This window comes from Arachis ipaensis, chromosome B06, assembly GCF_000816755.2.
Source record: "Arachis ipaensis cultivar K30076 chromosome B06, Araip1.1, whole genome shotgun sequence".
In the NCBI taxonomy this organism is placed as follows: domain Eukaryota; kingdom Viridiplantae; phylum Streptophyta; class Magnoliopsida; order Fabales; family Fabaceae; genus Arachis; species Arachis ipaensis.
The window spans coordinates 95,166,961-95,177,260 of NC_029790.2; the positions used below are offsets into that span (position 1 = coordinate 95,166,961).

The 10,300-nt window shown below is 36.5% G+C and overlaps 1 long non-coding RNA gene across 1 annotated transcript; it reads left to right on the forward strand.

Moving 5' to 3' along the window:
- LOC110263413 lies at nt 1,652–4,713 on the forward strand. Its single transcript, XR_002349000.1, has 2 exons — nt 1,652–1,761; nt 4,455–4,713. It is a non-coding gene; the product is annotated as an uncharacterized LOC110263413 (long non-coding RNA).

A 10,300-nucleotide genomic window follows, 5' to 3' on the forward strand; every position in this document is an offset into this window, starting at 1 on the left:
CTAGGTGACAGGCCTTCAGTTGGGACTTTTTTGTCCTTCCAGCCTTTAGGTACTTTCTCTTTAGTACCTTTATTGTAACATCCCATATTTTTGAAAATCTAAATATAAATAAATTGTGATTTTATCTTGTTAAGTTTAAATTGTAATTTTAGAAATTGTTTTGTTAGAAATAATTAAATAGATTCGGAGATAGTTTTATTTTGAATCAATTAATATTTTTAAGTAATCTTATTATAACAGAATATTTTGTATAATTTTAGTAATTGAAAAATAAGAAAGAATTGGACAATTTAATTTAAGTAACTTTTATCCTGAAAAAGTTACGATTTATTTTATTAATTTGATATCTTATTTTATAAATTAATTAATTAAGAGTAACTAAATTAGTTTTATTAATATTTGGAGTTTAAGTTAATTAATATTCTTATGTAATTTTTATAATTGGTTATTTAATTTAAATTAGAAATAATCAATTCAACTTAGCAATATGTTGATAAATAATATTCTTAAATATTTTTAAGAGAGTATATTTAGTTTTAAAATTACTCTACCTTCCAATTTTATCAAAATATCTATTCATATCTATCCATATTCTTTTATAAAATTCTAATTTCTAACACTAATTCCCAAAATTCCCAAATTCATTCAGAAACCCTAATTTCCCCAATTCACAAACCCTAACCCCTTACTCCCTTTCTCCCAAAACACAGACACACACACAGAGGAGAGGAGAGCGTCTGAGAGAGCTGAGATGAAGAGAGGGGGCTACACCACATCGTTGTCCAGCCGCCGTCCATCCCGCCATCACCGGTGTCTCACTGCTGTCGCTGTGGAGACCAAACGCCTTCGAGTTTCCTGCTGCCACCTTGGAGCCCGTCGTCATCAAGAGTGTCAGGAGAAAGAGAGAGGGACGAACTCGTGAGGGAGAGAGAGGAGGTTGCGCCGCGCAGCCGTGGAGCCCGTCACACGTGTCACCACCGTCGGAAACAGAACCACGAAGAGGAGAGAAAGAACGACGTTGGGAGGAAACTGTGAGCTGTAAGCCGCTGACCGAGAAGAAGCTTTGTCTTCGTCGCCGCGTTGGAGTCGTCGCTACCAACGCCGCGCACCGCCGTCAGCGCTGCCGTTGAAGGGAGCTCGCCGTCATAGTTCAATCATCATTAAGCTTGAAGGGAAGCGCTACTGATATACCCGACAGCAGCTTCCCCTGCGTTCCCAATTCCAATCTTGAAACTGTAACACTCTTGCTCGTGCTCTGCTTCCCGATTTTATTTCTCTACTATATTTTCATTCTGAATACAATAGTATGTTCCTGTTTTGTATTGTTGTCGCCATCGTCAATCTGGATCCTAGTCGCCCCCGTCGTTCATGCCCCTTTGCTGCACCTGTTTCTCTACTGCTATTATTTGGAATACCGGTGTTGATGCTATTATGAATCTGTTAGAGTTGCTATTGGTGAGTCTGATGCTACTTTAATTCTGGATTGATTTTTTTCCTTGATTATTGTCTATTTACACATTTTATTATCACTGCCATGCTTATTCTGAGTTGATTCTGGTATATGTCTTGTCTTGAATTGCCAGGGCTGTTTCTGTCCTAGATTACATTAGATCCAAAATTCTTGTCCTACTGCAACCATCATCATTGCCGTGAAATTAAAGCTGTTGCTGCTATTAGATTTGTGGTTGATGCTGTTATCCTCGCGTTAGAACCTAGAGGGTTGCTGCATTTCCAATTTTGTGTGGTTAATGCGACATCGAGGTAGGGGGTTTAAAACGATTTTAATTTAAGAATGCCTACAAGGTTTATCGAATAACTGCAAATAGATTTAATACCTGTGAGTAATTGATTGACTATGTGAATATTGAATTATGGCTAAAATTGTGATTGGAATGGTTGAGATTGTGATTTGGAATTGTTGATTAGTGATATTGATTGATTGTGTGGATTGGGAATTGTTTGATGACTAATTGTTGAGAATTCCTGAATTTTAATGGGTTATGTTGGATTTGTTGCCGTTGAGCTGTTATTTGGTATATTGTAATGTTAATGAACTTGGTTGGTGGTTGATTTGGAATTGGTTTTGAGGGGTAATGAAGGGTTGGATTTTGAATACTAAATTGTTTGCTGAAAATCAGGTTCTCTTGAAATAAAACGACAACTTTGAAAGTGAATCAGTGACTCTATAGCGACTGAAATGATAAGAATTTAAATGTTAAGTAAATTATATTAAGTATAATTGTGAAAATTCCATTTTGAAGGTTTCGTATCAACTAGAGAATTAGTTATGATTTTTCAAAGTTGAATTCTAAAATCTGATTTTCTGCATAATTTCTAAACTAAGTCAGCAACTTTGAAAAGCTATAACTAATTATGTAATGATTAGAATTGCATGAGACCAAGTCTAGGCTAAACTTGGGAATATAAGAAACTAAATCGAAAAATTTGGGACCTTCTTGATAAATATAAAATTTATGGCATATTTTTAAAGTTAGGTTGTTAAATCTGTCCTGCAGCAGAAAAGGTTAAACAGGGCAGCAACTTGTTTGTCTTGCTGCGATTTCTATGAGTTGAGCTTCGGAGCGAAACTAATTTTTTTATAAAATTTGATTAACTTGCTTTATTTCTCTAAAACTTAAGAATTTTAGGAGTTAAGGATTGGGAGTTGTGAATTTTTTAATATTGGTGATCAAAGCTAAAAAGAAACAGATTTCAGCAAGCTATGCATCCACTTCCAATACTTGTAACTCTTAGAATTAAATATCAATTGGGTTGCAACTAAGATACACTTGTTTCTGGATGAGTTAGGAGTTTCCAAACCAAAATTTAGCTTAAATGGAGTTTTGTAATACAAGTTATTCAAATTGGAAAATACCAAGCTTGTTGGTTTTTAAAACAGATTCTGACTCATTTTTACTTAACTTCCAGGTTATGTAACTTCTTCATTAAAAATGGTATTAACTCAGAACCAATTGAGAAAGAAACCTGGATGAGTGAAGTTGAACTATATTAATTTTTAAAGTCATTGGATTTAACTTGGATTTTATATTGAATTTCAAATATCACATGCTGCTGCTGTTTTTATGGTTTTATGCACTGCAGAGCAGTCATGATTTTTCCTCTATTTCTAAGGGTAGAGAAACCAAAAAATTATTATCTTTGGTTTTTTAGAAATATTATTTCAAGATGAACGCCTGGATATAAAGTTTGTGCAATTCCGAGTTTATTTGCTATATTAAAAATAGAAAAGAGGATAGAGTGTTGAGGATGTCCTAGTGACAGTTATGAGTTTATAAAACTAAAGATGAACCTTAGTGCTATATGGATGATTCAATGTTGAATTTTGCTTGATTCTGAATTGATGTGATGCTAGAAAGGTTGAAAAGAGTAAAGTAAATTGTTTGGTTTGAACCCGTAAGGGTGGTTAAGTCCTATTTTCAGAAAAGATTATGTCCGAATTTTTATAAAAGTATAAGGACTTATTCAAAATGAATATTTAAGGCTTGATTAATGATAATAACTTCAATGATTCTTTTAAGAAAATATTATTTGATTTATGAGGTTGTTGGCAAGGGCGTGGGTCCTGTCCCGCTTGCGTATCTGCATATATGAAAGAAAAAGAGAAGAATAAAGTACTTATTGTATGATTTTTTGTTGCTTGAAGCGACCCAAGAGATGTTTGTTTGTTGCTTAAAGCAACCTAAGAGATGTTTGTTTATTTGTTTCCTTGAGGAAACCCAAGATTAATTTTCCGTTCCCAAGAGTATATATTTCCTGCGAGTAGAAAGCAGAGGCTGTCTCAATAGAGCTGCTAATAATTATATGCGCATTTATTTGAACGAAAAATCGTATCCGGAAAATCATGAACCCGTGACCAGATAAATGTCGGGAATGCAGGTGCTAACTGACACATGAGCTCATGGCCTGTACTAGGACTAGACATTCATCATATGCATCTATGTGACATTGTTTGGGTGTGTATATTGTAATTGGTTTGCCTAAATGAATGATTCTGTTAACTGTTAATTGCTATACTTGATATACTTGCTCTTGGTTGTGTTTGGACCTCATTACTTGTGTTTGTAACTAATTGACTGGATTGTGGTGAATTGGGTATTGATTGAATTGCTTGGGCCTGAGGCCGTGATTGGTTTGTGTTTGAGGTTTAGTAAAGTATGAAAGATTAAGCTGGTTCAGCATAGACTTAATGAACCTATGCTTGGAACAAATTAGTCATTCATACAGTCTAGGAAACTTTTAAGAGTTTTATAAAGAAAAGTATGGATTTAGGATTTTGAATAACTAACTAATGCTTTTAAAGAGGGTTGGTTTTCTTTTAGATGTCTCTGAACGAAATTAACTATTTGCGCTTTATTCTTTACTTTCACGGCATTCTCGACCACTACTGAGAACATGTGGTTTGGTTCTCACCCCCAAATTTTCCACCCTTTCAGTGACACAGGTTTGAAGATGCAATATGAAGCTGCAAGCAATTAGTAGGCCTTCTTTACGATTTTAATTGCTTTCATAGAGTCCCCTTGCTGTTGTCCCTTGAGATTTTATTTTACATAGAGGGGTAGGTTTAGTATATTGTATTTGAGTTTTATTTGGTTTCTTTTGTATTAAGAGTTATTATTAATAATATTTATGTGATTATTATTTGTTGGAAATCTTTGAAACATGACTTTACTGAATAAATACAAAATTTTCTGGCATTTCCTTAAAACTGAAATGCGAACTCGATACAAAGGCTCGATAATTAAGTAGTTAATACTGGAAAAGGTTACGTAATGTTCTTTCTAGTAGAAATACCCTGACTTAAGCAAGGTATTTTGCTGGAAGGGATGTTACATTTGTGCTTAGAGTTTGTTGAGGGATGCCCAACACCAAACTTAGAATTGATGTTTGGGGGCTCTGCAGAGCTCTGCATAGAAAGAAAATGTTTGTACTCTAGGTGTTGAACTGTTATCTCTCTTTTAGAGGGAGAATTAGGATGAGGCATCTTGAATAAGATGTGATCCTCCCCTAACTTTAGGGTTAGTTCTCCCTTAGCCACATTAATGATAGCATTAGTTGTGGCTAGGAAAGGCCTTCCAAGGATGACACAGTCATCCTCATCCTCTCCTATGTCCAAGACAATGAAGTTTGCGGGGATGTAGTGGTTTTAAACTTTAACAAAGACATCCTCCACTAAGCCATATGGCTTCTTCATGGTCTTGTCTACCATCTCTAAAGAGACGTGTGCAGCTTGTACCTCAAGTATGCCCAACTTCTCCATTACAAAGAGTGGCATGAGGTTGATGCTTGACCCTAGGTCACATAAAGCCTTTTCAAAGGTCATAGTGCCTATGGTGCAAGGAATCAGAAAGCGTCCAGGATCTGGATGCTTCTGAGGTAGCTCTTGCTGAACCAAAGCATGGAATTCTTTGGTAAGCAGTGGAGATTCTTCCTCCAGACGCTTTGTACCAAATATCTTGGTATTCATCTTCATTAGAGCTCCTAGGAAACGAGCAACTTGCTCTTCCCTAGTGTCTTCATCCTCACTTATGGATGATTAGTCATCAGAACTTATGCACTGCAGAAGTGCTTTCAAAGGAACCTCTATAGTCTTTATGGTTTCCTTTGGTTCTGGACTAGAGGGTTCTTGAGTGGGATTTAGGCACTCAAAGGGTGTGCTTGTGCTGGCGTTCAATGCCTGCTCTGTGAGATTATTGGGCGTTGAACATCCTTGCTAACTTAACGCCAGTCCCTCTAGCATTCTGGGTGTTAAACGCCCAGCAGGGATGTTCTTGCTGGCATTCAACGCCAACTTCCCTGGGTTAGTGGGCGTTGAACGCCTAGTGAAGGCTTCTTCACTAGCGTTCAATGCCTTCCCAATCTCCTCCAATTTGGCCTCAACCTCCATGGTTATGGCCTTGCACTCTTCTTTAGGATTAACCTCAATATTACTGGGAAGAGTGTCAGGAGGGATCTCAGGGATTCTCATGCTCAGTTGACTAACTTGTACCTCCAAGTTTTTATTGGAGGACCTTGTTTCATTAATGAAACTGTGGGTGGTCTTAGTGAGGCTGGAGACTAGAATGGCTAAGTCAGAAAGGCTCTGCTTAGAAGTCTCCATATTCTCTTGAGAAGATAGGAATGGTGGTTGATGAGCGGATAATTTATACGCTTTTTGACATTGTTTTTAGTATGTTTTTAGTAGGATCTAGTTACTTTTAGGGATTTTTCATTAGTTTTTATGTTAAATTCACATTTCTGGACTTTACTATGAGTTTGTGTGTTTTTCTGTGATTTCATCTATTTTCTGACTGAAATTGAGGGACTTGAGCAAAAATCAGATTCAGAGGTTGAAGAAGGACTGCTGATGCTGTTGGATTCTGACCTCCCTGCACTCAAAGTTAATTTTCTGGAGCTACAGAACTCAAAATGGCGCGGTTTCAATTGCGTTGGAAAGTAGACATCCAGGGCTTTCCAGCAATATATAATAGTCCATACTTTGCCCAAGTTTAGATGACGCAAACTGGCGTTCAACGCCAGCTCTCTGCCCAATTCTGGAGTTCAGCGCCAGAAAGGGATCAAAAACCAGAGTTGAACGCCAGAAATGGATCAAAACCTGGCGTTCAACTCCACAAATGGCCTCTGCACGTGGAAAGTTAAAGCTCAGCCCAAGCACACACCAAGTGGGCCCCGGAAGTGGATTTATGCATCAATTAGTTACTTCTGTAAACCCTAGTAGCTAGTTTATTATAAATAGGACCTCTTACTATTGTATTAGACATCCTGGATTGTATTTTTGATCCTGTGATCACATTTTGGGGGCTGGCCATCTCGGCCATGCCTGGACCTTTCACTTATGTATTTTCAACGGTAGAGTTTCTACACTCCATAGATTAAGGTGTGGAGCTCTGCTGTTCCTCAAAGATTAATGCAAAGTACTACTGTTTTCTATTCAATTCATCTTATTTCGCTTCTAAGATATTCATTCGCACTTCAACCTGAATGTGATGAACGTGACAATCATCATCATTCCCTATGAACGCGTGCCTGACAACCACTCCCGTTCTACCTTCGATTGAATGAGTATCTCTTAGATTACTAATACAGGGGACCGAGTCCGAGATATTGGGATCTTCGTGGTATAAGCTAGATTGATCGCGGCATTCATGAGAATCCGGAAAGTCTAAACCTTTTCTGTGGTATTCCGAGTAGGATTCAATGATTGAATGATTGTGACGAGCTTCAAACTCGCGATTGCCGGGCGTAGTGACAGACGCAAAAGGATAGTAAATCCTATTCCAGCATGATCGAGAACCGACAGATGAATAGCCATGCCGTGACAGGGTGCGTTAACCATTTTCACTGAGAGGATAAGATGAAACCATTGACAATGGTGATGCCTCCAGACAATTAGCCGTGCCGTGACAGGGCATTTGGATCATTTTCCCGAGAGAAGACCGAAAGTAGCCATTGACAATGGTGATGTATCACATAAAGCCAGCCATGGAAAGGAGTAAGACTGATTGGATGAAGATAGCAGGAAAGCAGAGGTTCAGAGGAACGAAAGCATCTCTATTCGCTTATCTGAAATTCTCACCAATGATTTACATAAGTATTTCTATCCCTATTTTATTAATTAATTTCGAAAACTCCATAACCATTTGATATCCGCCTAACTGAGATTTACAAGGTGACCATAGCTTGCTTCATACCAACAATCTCCGTGGGATTCGACCCTTACTCACGTAAGGTATTACTTGGACGACCCAGTGCACTTGCTGGTTAGTTGTGCGAAGTTGTGAACCATGGTATTGGCATCGTGTTTTTGGCGCCATTACCAGGGAAAGAAAGAGCGATGAATTCTACATAATCAAAGTGTAATCACAATTTCTGCGCACCAAGTTTTTGGCGCCGTTGCCGGGGATTGTTCGAGTTTGGACAACTGACGGTTCATCTTGTTGCTCAGATTAGGTAATTTTCTTTTTATTTTATTTTCAAAATTTTTTCAAAAATCTTTCAAAATTTTCTCCTTTGTTTTTGAAAAAAAAAATTTTTAAAAAAATGTTTTGAAAAATATATTTTTCTTCAAAATTTTTAAGAATGAATTCTAGTGTTTCATATAACATGTTTTAGCTTGGCTGGCTATTAAGCCATGTCTAATTCCCAGGATTTTGATTGAGGACTATGAATTCATTGCTTCCTTTTTCCCAAATATTTTCGAAAAAATTAAAAGAAAATACAAAAAATTCATAAAATCATAAAAATCAAAAATATTTTTGTGTTTCTTATTTGAGTCAAATCAAATTTTCAATTTAAAAATCTTATCTTTTTCAAAATATTTTTCAAAAATAAAATCTTTTCCATTTTTCTTAGTTATTTTCGAAAATTTTAAAAATATTTTTCAAAAATCTTTTTCTTATGTTTATATCAAACTTTCGAAAATAACAATAACAATTAATGTTTTGATTCAAAAATTTCAAGTTTGTTACTTGCTTGTTAAGAAAGATTCAAACTTTGAGTTCTAGAATCATATCTTGTAATTTCTTGTGAATCAAGTCATTAATTGTGATTTTAAAAAAAAAATCAAATCTTTTTCAAAAACTAATTTCAATCATATCTTTTCAAAAATATCTTCTTATCTTATCTTTTTCAAAAATTTGATTTTAAAATATCTTCTCTAACTTCTGATCTTCTTATCTTTTCAAAATTGATTTTCAAATTTGTTTCAACTAACTAACTAACTTTTTGTTTGTTTCTTATCTTTTTTCAAAACTACCTAACTAACTCTCTCTCTCTCTCATTTTCGAAAATCTCTTCCCTCTTTTTCAAAATTTCTTTTTAATTAACTAATTATTTTATTTTTTATTTTAATTTTCGAAAATTACTAACCTTTTTCAAAAACTATTTTCGAAAATCACTAACTCTTTTTTCAAAAATAATTTTCGAAAATTCTCTTCTCTCTCATCTCCTTCTATTTGTTTATTCATCTACTAACATCTCTCCCTCACTCACAAAAAAAAAGTGAGGATCTCTATTATTATTATTTTTCTGTGCCCTCTTCTTTGTCATATGAGCAGGAGCAAGGACAAGAATATTCTTGTTGAAGCAGATCCAGAACCTGAAAGGACTCTGAAGAGAAAACTAAGAGAAGCTGAATTACAACAAACCAGCAAGCACCTGTCAGAAATTATCAAATAGGAAAAGAAGATGGCAGCTGAAAATACAGAACCCTGCAATAGCAGAGGTGAATTACTTAGGTGAACCTTATGGAAACACCTATAACTCATCATGGAGAAATCATCCAAATTTCTCATGGAAGGATCAAAAGCCTCAACAAGGCTTTAATAATGGTGGAAGAAACAGGATAATAAATAATAAACCCTTTCCATCATCCACTCAGCAACAGACAGAGAATTCTGAGCAGAATCCATCTAGCTTAGCAAATCTAGTCTCTGATCTATCTAAGGCCACTGTTAGTTTCATGAATGAAACAAGGTCTTCCATTAGAAATTTGGAAGCACAAGTAGGCCAGCTGAGTAAAAGGATCACTGAAATCCCTCCTAGTACTCTCCCAAGCAATACAGAAGAGAATCCAAAAGGAGAGTGCAAGGCCATTGACATAACCAGAACGGCCGAACCCAAAGAAGGAGAGGAGGACGTGAATCCCAAGGAGGAAGACCTCCTGGGATGTCCAGTAATCAATAAGGAGTTTCCCTCTGAGGAACCAAAGGAATCTGAGGCTCATCTAGAGACCATAGAGATTCCATTGGACCTCCTTATGCCCTTCATGAGCTCTGATGAGTATTCCTCTTCTGAAGAGAATGAGGATGTTACTGAAGAGCAAACTGCCAAGTTTCTTGGTGCAATCATGAAGCTGAATGCCAAATTATTTGGTATTGAAACTTGGGAAGATGAACGTCCCTTGTTCACCAATGAACTAAGTGATCTGGATCAACTGACATTGCCTCAGAAGAGACAGGATCCTGGAAAGTTCATAATACCTTGTACCATAGGCACCATGATCTTTAAGGCTCTGTGTGACCTTGGTTCAGGAATAAACCTCATGCCTCTCTCTGTAATAGAGAAACTGGGAATCTATGGGGTGCAAGCTGCTAGAATCTCATTAGAGATGGCAGATAATTCGAGAAAACAGGCTTATGGACAAGTAGAGGACGTGTTGGTAAAGGTTGAAGGCCTTTACATCCCTGCTGATTTCATAGTCTTAGATACTGGAAAGGAAGAGGATAAATCTATCATCCTAGGAAGACCTTTCCTAGCCACAGTAAGAGCTGTGATTGATGTA